The sequence below is a fragment of the Bufo gargarizans genome, chromosome 2 (assembly GCF_014858855.1).
Source record: "Bufo gargarizans isolate SCDJY-AF-19 chromosome 2, ASM1485885v1, whole genome shotgun sequence".
Lineage (NCBI taxonomy): Eukaryota > Metazoa > Chordata > Amphibia > Anura > Bufonidae > Bufo > Bufo gargarizans.
Genome location: NC_058081.1, coordinates 85,547,095 through 85,565,378, shown reverse-complemented (window position 1 = coordinate 85,565,378; position 18,284 = coordinate 85,547,095).

Below are 18,284 nucleotides of genomic sequence, written 5' to 3'. Positions count from 1 at the left end.
GAAGGCATCAAAACTATGAATTAACACATGTGGAATGATATACATAACAAAAAAGTGTGAAACAACTGAAAATATGTCATATTCTAGGTTCTTCAAAGTAGCCACCTTTTGCTTTGATTACTGCTTTGCACACTCTTGGCATTCTCTTGATGAGCTTCAAGAGGTAGTCACCTGAAATGGTTTTCACTTCACAGGTATGCCCTGTCAGGTTTGATAAGTGAGATTTCTTGCCTTATAAATGGGGTTGGGACCATCAGTTGCGTTGTGGAGAAGTTAGGTGGATACACAGCTGATAGTCCTACTGAATAGACTGTTAGAATTTGTATTATGGCAAGAAAAAAGCAGCTAAGTAAAGAAAAACGAGTGGCCATCATTACTTTAAGAAATGAAGGTCAGTCGGTCCGAAAAATTGGGAAAACTTTGAAAGTGTCCCCAAGTGCAGTCACAAAAACCATCAAGCACTACAAAGAAACTGGCTCACATGCGGACCGCTCCAGGAAAGGAAGACCAAGAGTTACCTCTGCTGCGGAGGATAAGTTCATCTGAGTCACCAGCCTCAGAAATTGCAGGTTAACAGGAGCTCAGATTAGAGACCAGGTCAATGCCACACAGAGTTCTAGCAGCAGACAATTCTCTAGAACAACTGTTAAGAGGAGACTGTGTGAATCAGGCCTTCATGGTAGAATATCTGCTAGGAAACCACTGCTAAGGACAGGCAACAAGCAGAAGAGACTTGTTTGGGCTAAAGAACACAAGGAATGGACATTAGACCAGTGGAAATCTGTGCTTTGGTCTGATGAGTCCAAATTTGAGATCTTTGGTTCCAACCACCGTGTCTTTGTGCAACGCAGAAAAGGTGAACGGATGGACTCTACATGCCTGTTTCCACCGTGAAGCATGGAGGAGGAGGTGTGATGGTGTGGGGGTGCTTTTCTGGTGACACTGTTGGGTATTTATTCAAAATTGAAGGCATACTGAACCAGCATGGCTACCACAGCATCTTGCAGCGGCATGCTATTCCATCCGGTTTGCGTTTAGTTGGACCATCATTTATTTTTCAACAGGACAATGACCCCAAACACACCTCCAGGCTGTGTAAGGGCTATTTGACCATGAAGGAGAGTGATGGGGTGCTGCGCCAGATGACCTGGCCTCCATAGTCACCGGACTTGAACCCAATCGAGATGGTTTGGGGTGAGCTGGACTGCAGAGTGAAGGCAAAAGGGCCAAAAAGTGCTAAGCATCTCTGGGAACTCCTTCAAGACTGTTGGAACACCATTTCAGGTGACTACCTCTTGAAGCTTATCAAGAGAATGCCAAGAGTGTTCAAAGAAGTAATTAAAGCAAAAGGTTGCTACTTTGAAGAACCTAGAATATGACATATTTTCAGTTGTTTCACACTTTTTTGTTATGTATATAATTCCACATATGTTAATTCATAGTTTTGATGCCTTCAGTGTGAATCTACAATTTTCATAGTCATGAAAATAAAGAAAACTTCTAGGAACTCACCGTGCCCCTCACAGAATACCTTGGGGTGTCTTCTTTCCAAAATGGAGTCACTTGTGGGGTATTTATACTGCCCTGGCATTTTAGGGCCCTTAAGCGTGAGAAGTAGTTTGGAATCTAAATGCGTAAAAAAGTGTCACACATGTGGTATCGCCATACTCAGGAGAAGTAGAGCAATGTGTTGGTGTGGGGAGTATTTTTACACATACCCATGCTGGGTGAGAGAAATATCTGTCAAATGACAACTTTGTATAAAAAAATGGGAAAAGTTGTCTTTTAGAGAGATATTTCTCTCACCCAGCATGGGTATATGTAAAAAGACACCCCAAAACACATTGCCCTACTTTTCCTGAGTACGGCGATACCACATGTGGGGCCCAAATTCCAATGAGTACTTTCAGGATTTTACAGGGCATTTTTACGCATTTGGATTCCAAACTACTTCTCACGCTTTAGGGCCCCTAAAATACAAGGGCAGTATAAATACCCCACGTGTGACCCCATTTTGGAAAGAAGACACCCCAAGGTATTTCGTGAGGGGTATGGTGAGTTCATGTAAAATTTTATTTTTTGTCACAAGTTAGTGGAATATGAGACTTTATTATATATATTTATTTCTTACAATCATTTTCTGCTAACTTGTGACAAAAAATTAAAACTTCCATGAACTCACTATGCCCATCAGCGAATACCTTAGGGTGTCTACTTTCCGAAATGGGGTCATTTGTGGGGTGTTTCTACTGTCTGGGCATTGTAGAACCTCAGGAAACATGACAGGTGCTCAGAAAGTCAGAGCTGCTTCAAAATGTGGAAATTCACATTTTTGTACCATAGTTTGTAAACGCTATAACTTTTGCGCAAACTAATAAATGTACACTTATTGCATTTTTTTTATCAAAGACATGTAGAACAATAAATTTAGAGAAAATTTTATATAGAAGTGTAGTTTTATTTGAAAAATGTTACAACTGAAAGTGAAAAATTTCATTTTTTTTGCTAAAATTTCAGTCAATTTTGATTAATAACAAAAAAAGTAAAAATGTCAGCAGCAATGAAATACCACCAAATGAAAGCTCTATTAGTGAGAAGAAAAGGAGGTAAAATTCATTTGGGTGGTAAGTTGTATGACCGAGCAACAGACCGTGGAAGTAGTGTAGTGCAGAATTGTAAAAAGCGGTCTGGTCATTAAGGGGGTTTAAGCTTAGGGGAGCTGAGGTGGTTAAGTCACCTTTTTATTCTAAACATAATTTTATATTTTCATTTTCCTTAATTTTCTGCATGATTTTAGGATATTTTTTTGATATACTGTAGATAGTGATATAGAGAATTGAATATTTACCAGAAACTTAAAAAAAATGTTTGTTTAACATAAAAACTTAATTTAAAGAGGACCTTTCACCTGGAAAAACATTGTGAACTAAGTATCATGACATATACAGCGGCGCCCAGGGATCTCACTGCACTTACTATTATCCCTGGGTGCCGCTCCGTTCGGCTGCTGTGCCCTCTGGTATGTTCGGTCACTTGGTTATAGTAGGCGGAGACTGCCCTTGTTCTGCTGGGAGTCTCCTTCTCCCATGCTGTAGTGCTAGCCAATCGCAGCGCAGAGCTCACAGCCTGGGAGAAAAAAACCTCCCAGGCTGTGAGCTCTGTGCTGTGATTGGCCAGCACTACAGCCTAGGAGGAGGAGACGCCCAGCAGAACAAGGGAGGACTCCGCCTACTATAACCAAGTCCCCTAAGTTTCCGCCTACTATAACTAAGTGAGCGAAGATACCGGAGGACATCGCGGCCAAACAGAGCGGCGTCCCGGGGATAATAGTAAGTGCAGTGAGATCGCTGGGCGCCGCTGTATATGTCATGATACTTAGTTCACAATGTTTTTCCAGGTGAAAGGTCCTCTTTAAGCAATAGGTCATTTTCTGATTATACATTCCCTTTAGGAATAGATTGGAAATTTGTTAGTCTGTCTGTTGACTGGCCAAAAAGCAGTTTTGCAATATGGGCAGTGTTACGGTTGCCTCAGACAGGCTGAGGGTTGGACCGCTTAGATGTCCTTGTCCCCGAATTCTAGAGAGCACTGTTAGGTTCCTTTTAGCAGTCATCCATGCTCCTGTAAGTGAAGATGAAATCCAGAGAGCTCTTACAAGGGCTAGTGATTAGTGATGCTCTACAAAACGAGTCAAAGCACGAATTGAGGGTAAGAAGCAGAATCTCTCTTTACTGAGGGCTACCCGCCCGTATTTATGCAGGTCCCCATCTGGTGGACACTCCACTAGGGGGACCAGATGGAAGACTGTGACACAGGACAGATAAACAACAATTCAGGACACACAGACACAATACATCCCCACAATGCATCCTGGTTTCCTCCTCTCTGCCCCGGAGACAACCGAGGAGTAATTCAATTATCTCTGAAGACAAAGGGAGATCGCCACCATACACGTGGGGACAACAGGACAGAAATCCCTATTCAAACATATAATGTCACAACCCTTGCAGTAAACATAGAGATTTACCCTGGAGACAACCGAGGAGTAATTCCATTATCTCTCAGAACAAAGGGAAATCTCCACTATACATGTGGGGACAACAGGACAGAAATCACTACACAAACATACAATGTCACAACCATTACAGTAAACATAGACATATAACACATCCCCAGATAGCGCCGGTCTGAGTGCATGTTATTACAAACCGGATTCCAAAAAAGTTGGGACACTAAACAAATTGTGAATAAAAACTGAATGCAATGATGTGGAGTTGGCAAATGTCAATATTTTATTTGTAATAGAACGTAGATGACAGATCATACGTTTAATCCGAGTAAATGTATCATTTTAAAGGAAAAATACGTTGATTCAAATTTTCATGGTGTCAACAAATCCCCAAAAAGTTGGGACAAGTAGCAATAAGAGGCTGGAAAAAGTAAATTTGAGCATAACGAAGAGCTGGAAGAGCAATTAACACTAATTAGGTCAAATGGCAACATGATTGGGTATAAAAAGAGCTTCTCAGAGTGGCATTGTCTCTCAGAAGCCAAGATGGGTAGAGGATCACCAATTCCCACAATGTTGCACAGAAAGATAGTGGAGCAATATCAGAAAGGTGTTACCCAGCGAAAAATTGCAAAGACTTTGCATCTATCATCATCAACTGTGCATAACATCATCTGAAGATTCAGAGAATCTGGAACAATCTCTGTGCGTAAGGGTCAAGGCCGTAAAACCATACTGGATGCCCGTGATCTCCGGGCCCTTAAACGACACTGCGCCACAAACAGGAATGCTACTGTAAAGGAAATCACAGAATGGGCTCAGGAATACTTCCAGAAACCATTGTCAGTGAACACAATCCACCGTGCCATCCGACATTGCCAGCTGAAACTCTACAGTGCAAAGAAGAAGCTATTTCGAAGCAAGATCCACAAGCTCAGGCGTTTTCACTGGGCCAGGGATCATTTAAAATGGAGTGTGGCAAAATGGAAGACTGTTCTGTGGTCAGACGAGTCACGATTCAAAGTTCTTTTTGGAAATCTGGGACGCCATGTCATCCGGACCAAAGAGGACAAGGACAACCCAAGTTGTTATCAACGCTCAGTTTAGAAGCCTGCATCTCTGATGGGGTTGCATGAGTGCGTGTGGCATGGGCAGCTTGCATGTCTGGAAAGGCACCATCAATCCAGAAAAATATGTTCAGGTTCTAGAACAACATATGTTCCCATCCAGACGTCATCTCTTTCAGGGAAGACCCTGGATTTTTCAACAAGATAATGCCAGACCACATTCTGCATCAATCACAACATCATGGCTGCGTAGGAGAAGGATCCGGGTACTGAAATGGCCAGTCTGCAGTCCAGATCTTTCACCTATAGAGAACATTTGGCGCATCATAAAGAGGAAGGTGCAACAAAGAAGGCCCAAGACGATTGAACAGTTAGAGGCCTGTATTAGACAAGAATGGGAGAGCATTCCTATTTCTAAACTTGAGAAACTGGTCTCCTCGGTCCCCAGACGTCTGTTGAGTGTTGTAAGAAGAAGGGGAGATGCCACACAGTGGTGAAAATGGCCTTGTCCCAACTTTTTGGGGATTTTTTATCACCGTGAAATTCTGATTCAACATATTTTTCCCTTAAAATGGTACATTTTCTCAGTTTAAACTTTTGTTCCGTGATTTATGTTCTATCCTAAAAAAAATTAGAAGTTGGCACCTCCACATCATTGCATTCAGTTTTTATTCACGATTTGTATAGTGTCCCAACTTTTTTGGAATCCGGTTTGTAGGTAAATGGAACTCAGACTACACAAATACAGTAGAATCGCCATGGAGCCAAAGTCTTTACTTTCACGTAGTCTTTCGTTATCCGAATGGCTCCATGGCATAGCAATCTGGGGTATCACTGTTCAAATCGGGCAAGTACCAAATGACCTGGCTTTCATGTCTTAAATAAGCTAAATACATTGTTGCAACAAAGTATCAGCCAGAGTGTAACTGTAACAGGCAGGTTATAAATATGGTATTTGGGCACTGTAAGGTAGTATGACGATAAGGACATATGATAGTAGTATTCAACCACTGTATACAAGACAGAGCGAGAAATGACACTAGTATACAAATGTGTGTACTATTACTCAATATGGAGAGTCCTTGGTATGCCAAGTAAATCAAATTAGCTTTACTAAACCTGTCTGATGCCAGTGGATGTTAATATGATCATTTGCATATATTTTCCACAGAAATCAAGTGGACCGTTGTCTAGCTTACAATAGTTGCTACATATATCAAATGGTCTGCATAATAGAAATAGTACCCCCCCCCCCCCCCCCAGAAGTTCCCCCTTAGGCCTTGCAATTCGAAAACTGTTCTTATCTGCTTTAAGCTGATAAAGGGCTTTTGTCCTGAAATAGCTAGTTCTAACTAGAAAAGCTGCAATTTCTGGGGAAATTGTGTGAAGTGTTCTTGCCTCCACCAGTTCAACTGGAGTGGGCAGAGTAACTGGGTGGAGTGGCTGGAGTAACTGTGGAAAGGTTGGACTGGGCAGAGTAACTGTATGGAGTGTTTGAAGTAAGTAAAGATAGTAAACATTACACTAACCAATTGATTGATCAAATTTAAAAAGTGCACATGGCAAGCTTGATAGAGTGAGAAATGCATTTCAACTTTTATTTATTTATATAGCACATTAAATTGCAATGTTGTTGCCCAAAGTGCTTCACAGTTACATTAAAACATCCATTTTAAAAACATTAGCAGCCGATTTGTGCAGGTGGGCTTGAAAATGAGGGAGTGGTGGCAGTTTAGAAATCATGTCCTGATTTTTCAGCTCACACTCTAGCTTTTGTCACTCTGCTGGCTGCTCACACACCTGTGTTCTTATGGCAACTCACTCTACAGGAAACAAACTGCTCCAACCTGCTCATTTCAATGGCGGTTGCCATCTTTAAACGGTTGTTTAAAAATTATAAATCCTACAGAGAAGAGCTTTATATTGTGAGAATCACAAGACACAGACCTACATTTGGATGCATAGTATGTCTCTGTAATACAAAAAATAAAGGCACAGTCACAGTTTAGAAATTGCCCTTCACATTTGAGGAGGCTAGAGTGGAGTTTCAATGAATGTCAATGGGCAGCGTGAGTTGCTAATAAATATTGTGAAAACTATCAGGACTATAGCTTAGCCGTGGACATTTTTACTGGCAGCAGGGATGGTTGAGAGTTTTGATATAAGATTGTGTAGGTGGGCTTAAAAATGAGGGAGTGGTGGCAGTTTAGAAATCATGTCCTGATTTCTCAGCTGCCACTCTAGTTTTGAACATTCCGCCATTCATTCCTGTGGCACTAATTTCACCTAAAAAACGCCAATATTTTGTGAACCATTCGCCGAAACGTTCCACAAAGTAATAGCACACCAATCGGGAACAATCCACAAGTTTCGGTATATTACTGTCTATGTAGTGTAAAAACTGTGGAGGAGTTAGGGTGGTAAATTTGGCTATAATAATAAGAATATACAGTATATGTGAGATAACAGTAAGTGGTCTTGCAATGCAAGAACACTTAATTTTGTGTTTATTGAAGGTTTTCCAACAAGTACAGACAGTCTGTATTAGAATAGCATTTTAAGAGAATCATAAGTGACCATAGAGGCCCAATTCTGATTTAATTCAAAATGTAGCCATAGTCATCAAAACCATTGATCGTCTAACAATTATAATTCATAGCTAAGAACACCTTAAAAGCAACTATAGCGAATTCCATTCCAATGAGAGAAGGGAAAAAGAAAGACAAGACACTTGACCAGACAAACACAGACACAAAAGGGAATAAGCAGGGTACAGGTTCAGGTGCCATTATTACAGATCACAAGTGTTTAGTAATGCAATAAGTGTCCCAGGCTTCCCAGATACACTGAAAAAGATCACATTTATCCTGTATTAAGGCTCTCACATATTCCATTGTTCTAATGGCTGCCCCTCTAGCATAAAGATCCGAGAGCATTTGCGGGTCAGTGCGTTTCCAGAAATGAGCAATAAGCTGTGCTCAAAATCTGTACTAACAATTTGAGTGAGTGCTTCCTAATAGACTTGGATGTGATATTCAGCAGATAAGATAGGGGATCAATGGGGAATACTGCAACCCAAGAGGTCATGGAGGAGAGTACTGACATTACACTAGAATGGGCTTATCTTTGTACATTCACAAAAAATATGGGGAACCATTCCCAGAGAGGAACTACATCTCCAGCAGATCTCTGAAACTGCCAGATTCAACCTATGGAGGAGATCAGGGGTGTGATACCAATGCATGAGTATTTTGTACTTGTTTTCTTTGGCTAGCACAGACATTGAGGACTTCACCTTTCTCTTCCATATGAAGCGCCAAATTCTTCCCACCGAACCATGTATGAATGTCTGGTTACCCGGTCAGGATCTGGATATAAGACCATTGAATAAATTACAGATATTAATCCACTAGTAGAGGGCCGTCTTCTGCAGAGAAGCTCAACCACAGTAAGTAGAGAGACTGTCACTAGTGATGATCGAGCATGCTCGGCCGAGTACCGGTTCTGCTCGAGCATCGCTATGCTCGGCAGATCTGAGCGCTCTGCCGAGTACCACATGTGCTTGAGCGCCATGCTCGAGTCTCCTCCCGGACATTTGGCGCCTTCTAAGCAGCCAATAAACATTCTGGTAAGTATTGCCATCACTGTAATGCCATTAGACATGTTTTCTACTGGCATTACAGTGATTGGCTGGCCGGAACACGTCATCGGGTGCTATATAGCACCCAGTCACGCGTGTTTGGCTCATTGCGAGTTAGGGAGAACTGCTGTTAGGAAGGGACAGAGCGAGTGTACAGTGAATTTGATCTCAAACATTTCAGAGACCCAAAAGTCCTTTTAAGGACTATTGTTAGAGGTGGCAGCAAAATTGATTTTGGGGGAATTATTTCTTTGTGTCAGGGCGACCTTTAGTGACATTCATTTTCTGCATTCTAAAAACTCTGCTTGCTGTGACCATGGAGAAGCAAATCAGCACTGATATCTAGGCCGCGTGTGACGCCTATATTTAACGCAAATTGCAGTTACAGTCAGTTTCTGTATTATACAAACTCTGCTTGCTGTGACCAGTGAGAAGCAAATCTGCACTGATATCTAGCCCGTGTGTGAGGCTTATATTTAATCCAAATTGCAGTTACAGTCAGTTTCTGTATTGTTCAAACTCTGCTTGCTGTGACCAGTGAGAAGCAAATCTACACTTATTTCTAGACAAGTGTAGATGCGGGTGTGAAAAATAAACACCCTTAATAACATTAGAGCAATTCACACAATTTAAACATGGGAATGTGCCGTGTCTCGGGGTGGATAATGTCATCTGTCTAGAGCCAATTTTGTTAATGCCTAAGTCTGCTCTGACAATTTTATCACGCAGATTATCCACTCTTTTAAAACACATCATCGGAGGTCTCTTGAATTCATCAATTTGGGAGCAAGATCTTGAAATTATCTGCCAATGTTTATTGACTATGCTTTTAACCCTTTGGATCCAAGGGTGATATTTGACCACCAGTGGGATCCGTGATGTTTTAGTAGGTTTAACCTCTTGTAGACCTGCCAGTCTATTTCTCTGTTCATCCAGTAGTCGCTTGGGGTAACCATTTCATCTAAATATATTTCTAAGGTATCTGGATTGCTCACAATCCTCTTGACCCGCTGATACTGTGAGAATAGAATAGATTTTTTTGTGGGTTCTGGATGACTACTGGTGAAAGAGAGTAAACTGTTCCGATCTGTGTTTTTGATGAAAAAGTCAGTATGAATAAGCCCATCATCCCCTAGTAAGACCCAGGTATCTAAGAATTTTTCATCAAAATGTACGGTGAACTGTAATTCCTCCCATATAGAATTGATATACACTCACCTAAAGAATTATTAGGAACACGTGTTCTATTTCTCATTAATGCGATTATATAGTCAATTATCACATGGCAGTTGCTTCAATGCATCCTAACTGAATGTCAGAATGGGAAAGAAAGGTGATTTAAGCTATTTTGAGCGAGGCATGGTTGTTGGTGCCAGACAGGCCGGTCTGAGTATTTCACAATCTGCTCAGTTACTGGGATTTTCACGCACAACCATTTCTAGGGTTTTCCAAGAATGGTGTGAAAAGGGAAAAACATCCAGTATGCGGCAGTCCTGTGGGCAAAAATGCCTTGTTGATGCTAGTCAGAGGAGAATGGGCCGACTTATTCAAGCTGATAGAAGAGCAACGTTGACGGAAATAACCACTCGTTACAACCGAGGTATGCAGCAAAGCATTTGTGAAGCCACAACACGCACAATCTTGAGGCGGATGGGCTACAACAGCAGAAGACCCCAAATAGGAAAAAGAGGCTACAATTTGCACAAGCTCACCAAAATTGGACCGTTGAAGACTGGAAAAATGTTGCCTGGTCTGATGAGTCTCGATTTCTGTTGAGACATTCAAATGGTAGAGTCTGAATTTGGCATAAACAGAATGAGAACATGTATCCATAATGCCTTGTTACCACTGTGCAGGCTGGTGGTGGTGGTGTAATGGTGTGGGGGATGTTTTCTGGGCACACTTTAGGCCCCTTAGTGCCAATTGGCCATCGTTTAAATGCCACGGGCTACCTGAGCATTGTTTCTGACCATGTACATCCCTTCATGACCACCATGTACCCATCCTCTGATGGCTACTTCAAGCAGCATAATGCACCATGTCACAAAGCTCGAATAATTTCAAATTGGTTTCTTGAACATGACAATGAGTTCACTGTACTAAAATGGCCCCCACAGTCACCAGATCTCAACCCAATAGAGCATCTTTGGGATGTGGTGTAACGGGAGCTTCGTGCCCTGGATGTGCATCCCTCAAATCTCCATCAACTGCAAGATGCTATCCTATCAATATGGGCCAACATTTCTAAAGAATGCTATCAGCACCTTGTTGAATCAATGCCACGTAGAATTAAGGCAGTTCTGAAGGCAAAATGGGGTCCAACACTGTATCAATATGGTGTTCCTAATAATTATTTAGGTGAGTGTTGTAAAAGTCGTGAGGGACCGAACGTCGCCACGCCATACGCAAAAAATGTCATTGATAAATCGACGCCAAAAGACACAATGTTGCTGATAGTCATTGCGGTAAATAAAATTACTCTCAAAATAAGACATATAGCAATTTGCGTATGGCGGTGCGACGTTCGATCCCATCGCGGTCCCACAGTTGCCATCAAGTAAACCACAATTACTGTCTGCAGAGGTTGATGAAGAGGATGATATACCGTTGTCAATCACTGAAGTTGTGTTGGGGTCAGCAAATGAGGAGGATGATCGGAGTGGCGAAGTTGAAGAGGACTTGGTGGACGATGAGGTCACTGACCCAACATGGGAACGCGAGCAAGGACAGCAGTCCCGAGGGGGAGCAATCTGAAGCACCGCAACAGGCTGGAAGAGGCAGTGGGGTGGCAACAGGGAGAAGGCGGGCCACGCCAAACAGGCCCGCAAGTGTTCCATTGAGCACCCCCTTGTGGAAATCTCCCTTGCCAAGGGGTAGGTGTTCCGCGGTATGGCGCTTTTTTGCGGAAATCGCAAATGACAATCTGTGTCCGCGGGTCGGACCACTGCCTCCTCTTCCCCTATGTTGGGTGACGACCAATCGCCTGTTGAAGGCGCAGGCCCGGATGCCTCTCGCGCTGCACCTGTACCATCGCAAGCACCATCCTATACGAGGCCAACCCCATCCAAGCTGCCGCTCACGACAACAGACAACAGCACCACCAAGGGGTACTGGTCAAAGGGCAATCAGCGCTGGGCCTGCGAGACTCTGGGGCCACCCTGACACTCATACAGCGACACTTGGTCCACAACAATGATCGCGCCAGGAAGACTGTCGCCGTCCAAGTCGCCGGAGGAGCTTTTTATTGTCTCCCCATTGCCCGGGTTCATCTAAACTGGGGAGCTGGATCTGGTATTGTACAAGTGGGAATAATGGACAACCTCCCAGCTGAAGTATTGCTGGGCAACGACCTTGCGCCCCTCAGCTTATGCTCCTTCCGCAGCCGCTCATCCAGTCACCACCCATGCACCTGTATTCCTCCGCCTCGGCTTCAGCTTCCACACAGTGGGCAGATTTTGTAGGTTGGGGCCGGTTGGAAGGTCGTCCCCAGTTGGACCTGGGGGGTTCCAGGGGGAAGTTTCTCCTGATGTGTGCCTGCTGTTGGCAGGCACACCAGGACTGGTGCTGCTGGAACCTGGGGGGTCTGGAGTAGCAGGCCAAGGCTGGAGGGACCAGAGCACGGAACTCTGCCCTAGGAGATGGTTTTGTATTGGTCGGGACGAGGACGTACAGTGGTTTGTTCTGGCAATCGGGAATCCGTATATTCATCTGCCTTGTGCGCTGCGTCCTGTAGGGTCAGTGGCCATCAATCTGTCTCTTGGTATGCTTTAAATGTTGCAAATGGTACCTTTTTCCGCTCGCTGGGGGTCACAGTGGGTAGTACCATTGAGCTCTCTGGTCTTTGGGTGATCAGTACCTGTAGGTGATAGGCTCTTTTCTTTTTTTCCTCCTTTATCAGCTATCAGTTCCTGTCGTGGTCAGTTGCTAGCCAAACGCCCACAACTCTCCAGCAAATCCTTCAACGTTAGCCGTTTCAGTTTCTCATACCAAAGCTCCATGGATGTAGTACCTCTTCTGGGAAGATAGGACCAATCCCACTGCTGCCACCAATGTATCGGTTACCCCCGAAGCATAGAAGGGTTTCCACCGCTAGAGGGTGTCTTTTTCCCGATCGTTGAGGAGTCTGCTCAGAATCCAGTAGTGATCCAAGGGAAGAAGTTCTTCCAAGCGCTAGTGTGATAGCTGTATATTTGTTACCCCCAATAAGAGACAAGACTCTAGATTGAGGGTGAAGAAGAACTATATTTATTGATGGCCACAGCTCAGCCTTTTATGCAGGAACACAAACTGTAGCAATATACAGTAAAAAATAATGCACTCACAAACAAGGGCTTGGTCACATAGCTTACAAGTAGACACTGTGTCTTTACCCAGACAACAGACTAGAGTGTTATTTTGTGTATTGTAATTAAGTAGGTCAGTCTTGAGGTTAGAGTAGACTGACTGTCTCGAAGTGTGTCTACACCTATGTACCTGATACACATAGATGTATGCTCCATTGTTAAAGGTAGGTATCCAAGGTCCTGGCTAAAAAAAAAACTTCTTTAACTTTAAACATGGGGATCTGTTACAGTGACACTCAGTTAATCATAGTTACTAACCAGCATACTCTAGTTTTGGATTATGTCACTGTCCAGGAGGAAGGAATGTGTCAAGTGATAGGACCAACCTGCTGTCATTACATAGATCCACAAGCTAATCTTCAAATAAGGGCAGGTATTGAAAAAAATGAAGGAGATGAGAGATAAATGTCTGGATGCGCATAGTGCTGACAAGAACTCTTGGTGGTCAGATACTTTTTCCATCTTGAACCCAGTAAATTGGTTTAAAAATGTTGGTGGGTGGCTTATGGTTATAGTACAAGGAATAATACAGATTTTGTTAATTATTGCATTCATTTATATTGTAACTAAGCTCATATTGATGTACTTGACCAGAGTGTGCAACAAGAACAGAAGTAGAAAAGACTATGAGACATGTTGAGATAATCCCTCACACAGGTACAGATATGCAGAATCTGCAGAAACCAGCAGCAAGGGGAATCTCTGGCTGAAGTATGTGTATCTGGCTTCATATTGTGTCCTCAGCCTCCATGTTGTACTTCATACTGCCATTTTATGTTATACAGATTTACCAGGGTTAGCACTCAAACTCTTAACTTCAATTTCTTAACTCATCGCGCTATCTTGAGACAAAAGCCATTGAAAAGCAATTAAAGGTGTTTGCTTAGATTAGATAACACAACTCAGAAATCTCAGAAAACAGGAGTGTTAACTAGATAGACGAGGCGGCAAATCTCAGAAAACAGGAGTGTTAACGAGATAGACGAGGCGGCAAATCATAATGAGGTGGTTATTATGGGGGACTTCAACTACCCAGATATAGACTGGGAAACTGAAACTTGTATATCTCATAAAGGAAACAGGTTCTTGGCAATAACCAAAGACAATTACCTCTCCCAACTGGTTCAGGACCCGACTAGAGGGACGGCCATACTGGACTTATTATTAACCAATAGGCCTGACAGAACAACAGACGTGCAGGTTGGGGGACACCTGGGAAATAGTGACCACAAAGTAATAACCTTCCAATAATAATTCAAAAGAGCGTTTCTACAGGGAGGAACAAAAATACCAAACTTCAAAAAAGCTAAATTTAGCCAACTAAGAGAGGCTATAGGCCTAACTAAATGGGATAAAGTCCTCACAAATAAAAATACAGCCACAAAATGGGATATCTTTAAAAGCATCCTAAAATCTCATTGTGAGAGGTACATACCGTATGGGAATAAAAGGTTAAGGAACAAAAAGAAACCAATGTGGATAAACAGAACTGTAAAGAAAGCAATAAATGACAAAAAGAAAGCATAAAAAACACTAAAACAGGAAGGTAGCACGGAAGCACTGAAAAACTATAAGGAAAAAAATAGAACATGCAAAAAACAAATAAAAGCGGCCAAACTAGAGACTGAGAGATTAATTGCCAAAGAGAGTAAAACTAACCCTAAAATGTTCTTCAATTATATACATGTTAAAAAGTATAAATCTGAAGGTGTCGGCCCTTTAAAGATTAATGAGGGGGGAGTCGCAGAGAGCAACGAGGAGAAAGCAAAGCTGTTAAATATTTTTTTTCTCCAATGTATTCACTGAGGAAAATAAACTGTCAGATGACATGCAGAATGTTGAAATAAATTCCCCATTAAAAGTGTCCTGTCTGACGCAGGAAGAAGTGCAACAGCGACTTAAAAGAGATTAAAATAGACAAATCGCCAGGACCGGATGGCATACACCCCCGTATCCTAAGGGAATTAAGTAATGTCATAGCCAGACCCTTATTTCTGATATTTGCAGATTCTATATTGACAGGGAATGTCCCACAGGATTGGCGCATGGCAAATGTGGTGCCAATAATCAAAAAGGGTCCAAAAACAGAGCCTGGAAACTATAGGCCGGTAAGTTTAACATCTGTTGTGGGTAAACTGTTTGAAGGTTTTCTGAGAGATGCTATGTTAGAGCATCTTAACGGAAATAAGCAAATAACGCCATATCAGCATGGCTTCGTGAGGGATCGATCATGTCAAACAAATTTAATCAGTTTCTATGAGGAGGTAAGTTCTAGACTTGACAGCGGCAAATCAATGGATGTCGTATATCTGGACTTCTCCAAAGCATTTGACACTGTACCACATAAAAGGTTAGTATATAAAATGAGAATGCTCAGACTGGGAGAAAACGTCTGTATGTGGGTAATTAACTGGCTCAATGATAGAAAACAGAGGGTGGTTATTAATGGTACATACTCAGATTGGGTCACTGTCACTAGTGGAGTACCTCAGGGGTCAGTATTGGGCCCTATTCTCTTCAATATATTTATTAATGATCTTGTAGAAGGCTTGCATAGTAAAATATAAATTTTCGCAGATGACACTAAACTGTGTAATGTAATTAACACTGAAGAGGACAGTATACTACTACAGAGCGATCTGGATAGACTGGAGGCTTGGGCAGATAAGTGGCAGATGAGGTTTAACACTGACAAATGTAAAGTTATGCACATGGGAAGGAATAATGCAAGTCACCCGTACTTATTAAATGGTAAAACACTCGGTAACACTGACATGGAAAAAGATCTAGGAATTTTAATAAACAGCAAACTAAGCTGCAAAAAACAGTGTGAGGCAGCTGCTGCCAAGGCCAATAAGATAATGGGTTGCATCAAAAGGGGCATAGATGCCCGTGATGAGAACATAGTCCTACCACTTTACAAATCATTAGTCAGACCACACATGGAGTACTGTGTACAGTTCTGGGCTCCAGTGAACAAAGCAGACATAGCAGAGCTGGAGAGGGTCCAGAGGAGGGCAACTAAAGTAATAACTGGAATGGGGCAACTACAGTACCCTGAAAGATTATCAAAATTAGGGTTATTCACTTTAGAAAAAAGACGACTGAGAGGAGATCTAATTAATATGTATAAATATATCAGGGGTCAGTACAGAGATCTATCCCATCCTCTATTCATTCCCAGGACGGTGACTGTGACGAGGGGACATCCTCTGCGTCTGGAGGAAAGAAGGTTTGTACACAAACATAGAAGAGGATTCAATACGGTAAGAGCAGTGAGACTATGGAACTCTCTGCCTGAGGAGGTGGTGATGGTGAGTACAATAAAGGAATTCAAGAGGGGCCTGGATGTATTTCTGGAGCGTAATAATATTTCAGGTTCTAGCTACTAGAGAGAGATCGTTGATCCAGGGATTTATTCTGATTGCCTGATTGGAGTCGGGAAGGAATTTTTATTCCCCTAAAGTGAGGAAAATTGGCTTCTACCTCACAGGGTTTTTTTGCCTTCCTCTGGATCAACTTGCAGGATGACAGGCCGAACTGGATGGACAAATGTCTTTTTTCGGCCTTATGTACTATGTTACTATGTTACTATGTTACTATGTTACTCCATTAGTATATAAGTCAATTGGCACCAGGAGAGGTATAGTGTGGACTTTGATTGCATTCTTTGGTGGCCATTTGGCACCAGGAGTGGTGTGGAGTGGGCTCGGCATGCATGTTGGTACCTGCATTCCTTGGATATAATGGAGGCCATTTTGGCACCATAGATGACAGAAATTAAAGCAGGCCCAGCATGCATGTGGGACCTACACTCGCTGAATTGTATGGTAGCCGTCATGGCACATAAAGGGTAGTATTTAGTGTTAGGATCCGTCTTACAGAGATCGCCTTGACGTGCGGCAGACGGGCTCAAATAATTTTGTACAAAATGTATTTGCCAAGCATCTCTAATTTATAAGTATAGAACTAGCAATTATTATGCATTTTTGTACTTTATTTGGTTTGCAGAGAGCTGGTGCATTGTATGTTTTGTTTTACAGTGTTGTTTTCAACCATAGAAACATGCCCCTGTGCATTGGGATGTGCTGACTGACCCCCTTTTTTCATAATAGATATTCGTTACACAAACAAAGGTCTAATATAGTATAAAGGTTCAGTAAGGTTCGGTACTGAGTCTATCTAGTTAAAATTGGTATTACTGACTACCTCTTTATTAGACATTTAATGTCAATGGTATATAGGCTGTCGTAACGCGTCTAATGCTGTTAAATATAACCTTCTGAACTAGCCTCTAAATAATAATCCGCCTTCATATGCCCAACAAGAGACAATGATAATCTAATATAGTATAGACAGACTATGAGTGAACCTTACTATCTGTAACATACCTTAGGTTGAATATAAAATGGCGACTTCCTCTCAACGCGTGTTTTGCGTCACTGCTTCTTCAGGAAGAAGAAGGTGCCCTATTGAAGTGACTAGGACAACTTGTAATTACACCTGCTCACTGCTGCTGTCGCGACGATGAGCAGGTAAGCAGTGAAGGTAAGGCTTCTCTCACATGGAGACTTGCTTTCTCTTCAACCAGCTGATCGGCGGGGGTGCCGGGTGTCAAACCCCCAATGATCTGATACTAATCTTGAAGATAGGTCATCATCGACATTAAAATCCCAGAACACCCCTGTAAAAGTACTTTCATTGTAACATTACAATAAGCCGATCTAGCTGTGCCAGTGAATTTCCAGGTGACATACTCCCTTTAAAGACTTAAGGTGAGTGCTACCATTTACCACATATGCTTAATACATAATGCCCTATGCTCAAACAGCAATGGCAGTGTTACATTCACTTTTTGTGCTGTGAAAGTTAAAATGGCTTCAGATAGATGGTACCTATTTTATAAAATAAGCTCTACACTGTGTGACAGTAAGGAGATGTAAAGTGATAAATGTGCAATATTCGGTAAGGTGTAGAGTTTACACTTTCTATGTCTATCTACTAGCTGACAATGTTGACAAAGTGTCGGAATTGTGTCACCACATAGAGTAAAAGATCTTCATGGCAAATTGGCAATCATTTCAACTTACTCTACTGGCTTAATGAGAGCATTGTGCCATTCTAACTGTATTTTCTGACCATCGGCACCCGACAAAATTAGAAAGTAATAAAAGAAAACCACTAGACAAGGTTCACAGGAGCCTTCCAAGTTTAGTATCTGTCCT